Raw genomic sequence first — 3,683 nt, 5'->3', positions numbered from 1 at the left:
GCACAAGGGCCTTGCATAGCGAGGCCTGCCTTGGCCGCCCAGTCCATCCGTCGAGACGCTAAGGCCTTGCATAGCGAGGCACACCTCACCCACATCAAGGACCCCCAGCTGAAGTCAATAGGGCCTCGCATAGCGAGGCACACCTTGCCTTGCTCGGGTGCCCAGAAGCCTTGATGGCGTCGCATAGCAGGGCACGCCTCGCTTCGCCCTGGTGCCCAAATCCCGCGTACCCATGCCACACGCCAGTGCCTCGCGAGACACCCTCTTGTGCCCTAGGTCCGCACCTCGCAACTCCATCTCACTAGAGCCTCACGAGACACTCTCGTGCCCCAAGTCTGCACCTCGCGAGACACTCTCATGCCCCAGGTCCGCGCCTCATGACCCCATCTCGCCAGCGCCTCGCGATACAATCTCGTGCCCCAAGTCTATGCCTTGCGACCCCGTCTCGCCAGCGCCTCGTGAGACACTCTCATGCCCCATGTCCACGCCTCGCGACCCCGTCTCCTTAGCGCCTTGCGAGAGACTATCCTACCCTAAGTCCGTGCCTCGCGACCCCATCTCGCCAATGCCTCGCGAGACACCATCTCGACTTAGGTCTGCATCTCGCGACCTCGCCTCACGCCACAGGTCCATGCCGCGCGCCAACGCCTTGCGCACCTAATAGAAGCACCCCACGTATGCCTAGCAGGCATGCCTCATACACCACATAACTGGACCCTCGATGCACACCAATCAACCACATGGCGCCTCGCACCACGCAATCTCTCAACTCCTTGCTTTCCATGGAAGGTGTCACCAATGGATTAATTATATGAGTAGAGAAGGAACATTCAAAGTTTAAAAGAATAGGCGTCCTGTGAAGGTAAGATCCTACACGCGACTCAAAAAGATCGTACGGGTATGAAGTATGTACTGATGTATGACTCTGAGGACCCCAGGCGTCTAATCCTCATAGCCATGCCACACAAGTAGTGGTCGTACGAGTAAAGTACCTGATGTGGTCCTTCTCAGCTAACCTCTAACATCTGTCCCTGACAAGTAGTGGAAGTACGGGGAGTGGTGGCATGACCAGCATGTCTCTGACCACAAGCAAGCGTTGACACCACGATCCCCTGTTCCACCATGACCTATGCCACTACCATGACAGTGTACCCAAGTACCTTTTTGTCCCCTGGGATCACCTTGTATCAAAGGCCATTAGAGCCAGACTATAAATAGACCTCCACCCCTCAAGCTAAAGGGTGGGAAAATTGATTGTATACTCAGGCTATTAAGCAATATACAAATGTTTACTCCATTGTTTATCTACACTTATTTTTCCTCAATTCCATTCTAAGTTCTTATTTAGTTAACTTCTTACTAAGCTTTAAGGTTTTCGACCTAGCATTGTTGACGAGTTCTCACCGTCAACAGTGCTCAACAATCGTTTATATATAACTTGTGCTCGGACCAAAGGTAAGAAAACTGCACCAAATATGTGATGTACATGATTATGGCTTGGTCTGAATGTTGAATATAGATTTGATTAGGGCTTGAAGCCTTGTAAATGCGCATGATTATGATTATGCTTGTGAATTATTGATTAAGCATGATGAATGCTCTGTATATGGATATTTGATATATGATGAATGTTTGTTAGCATTATATAATTGAGAAAAGCATTGACTTATCAGTCAAGGACAGCAATAGCGCTAAGCGCTGATTGAAAAGCTTCAACTTATCAGTCAAGGACAACAATAGCGTTGAGCGTTGGTCGAAAAGCATTGACTTATGAGTCAAGGATGACAATTGATTTGAGATCTGGTCGTAAAGCATTGACTTATGAGTCAAGGGCAGAAATAGCGCCTTGAGCACTGGTCGATATGGTTAGATCTAATTAGGAACGCATTATACGCTAGTCCGACCCAATGGTCGTAGAAAACTAAAGCACTAGGTACGTTGGGCCAGCTCCAAGGCAGGTTATACAGAGGATAGGGCAATGGGCCCCGAGGTAACTTATTAGTCCCAAATCCTAGGGTGTTGAGCCCCAGTGTGATTTATTAATCATGAATCTTGTGCAACAGGCCTTGATATGATTCAATTAATCATTTAATTTGGGCGTTTGGTCCCATATGATGTTGTAGTCATTTATATGAATGGTATGCATGCATGAGTAGGATTATTACTGCTAGGCATGCTTATTATGGTTTGATAATGTATTAATAACTGCTTATGAGCATGTTTAAGTTTTCTTGTTGGGCCTTAGCTCATGGTTGCTATATGGTGCAGGTAAGGGGAAATGAAAGCTGGACCATCCATGAGTTGGAAAGCTTAGGTTGCAACGTGTACATATGCAGTCGCTTGACCACCACGGCCAAGGTTTCTCAGAGGAACTAGGGTTAAACCTTATTTTTGTCGCTTAGGTCGGCGAATTGTAACTTTTGAGTTGTAATGATCTTTTTGGAATTATAAACTACTTTGTAAACATTTATTATGGGATCTGATGTATGGTTTAATGTTTTAATGAAATATCTATTCCTTTCGACCGAAATTTTTAACCCTGGAGCATTTATTACATTTAGATGCACGTTTATGGCCTAATGACTCGTTTAGTGAGTTAAGCACTATTTAAAATACACAGTGTAGCGATCTTGGCTAACCAGGGCGTTACAACTTGGTATCAGAGAGTGCCAAGGTTAAGGGTTCCTGAAGACAGGCTGGGCATGTACACTCGCCACTAAAGACAAGCTCGACTCAGGGTTCGGTAACTATTTATGTGGTTATGTGTTTAACTGCTTAAATAGGATATAAATTCCTTATCTACATGCCTTATTAAGTAGCATGAGATATTCTGATAGAGCCTTGCCCTTGACTACACCATGATATAAAAGAGTGTGCTTATTAGCATTGATATTGCTTGTGAATGCAAAAGAAATGCTTATTAGCATTGATATATGGACATGTTGGTCAGGATACGCTCATTAGTACTGTCATAGACACATGTATGTCAGAAAATGCTTATGAACATTTTTATATGGTTATGAATGCCATAAAATGCTTATTAGAATCGTTAATTGTTATGAATATCAGGAAGTGCTTATTAGCACCAAACTTGGATAGAAATAATGAATCGACATGCTTATTAGCATGACTGTTGAATGTGAATGATTATTTTCTTGGTCTTGGATCGTGAGGCAGCAAGAGGTTTAGTTATCACTACCTAACTGGCCGACTTGATTATTGCAGAAGGTATAAGCTTGGAAGTATGCTTCCAAGGAAGATAGAGTCATCGGCTAGCCAGAAAGATTAGGGCCAGAATGACAGATAGGGTCAGGATAATGACCAGGGTTAGACCCCTCTGCCAGCTCCTGAGAACTGGCAGCAAGTTCTTGCTAATTTGCAAGCTAGGTTATTGAGGCAGGAAGAAGAAATTTGCCTCTTGAGATAACAATAGGTTTATACAGGGAACATTTTCCTAGAGGCACCCCCTGTGATGGTGCCAACAGTTGAGCAGAGGTTGGGAAAAAATGGGAACCTATTTATGAAAGGTTCAGGAAACAACACCCTTCAGTTTTTTAGGGTAGTACAGATCCGGCTAAGGCCGATTAGTGGACGAGCACGGTTACCACCATCCTAAACTTTATGAGGGTGGTTGGTAATGAGAGGGTGGCCTGTGCCACATATATGTTTTGGGTGGCCTGAAT

This window comes from Humulus lupulus, chromosome 2 (assembly GCF_963169125.1).
Source record: "Humulus lupulus chromosome 2, drHumLupu1.1, whole genome shotgun sequence".
Classification (NCBI taxonomy): domain Eukaryota; kingdom Viridiplantae; phylum Streptophyta; class Magnoliopsida; order Rosales; family Cannabaceae; genus Humulus; species Humulus lupulus.
Note: the sequence above shows the minus strand (reverse complement) of the source record.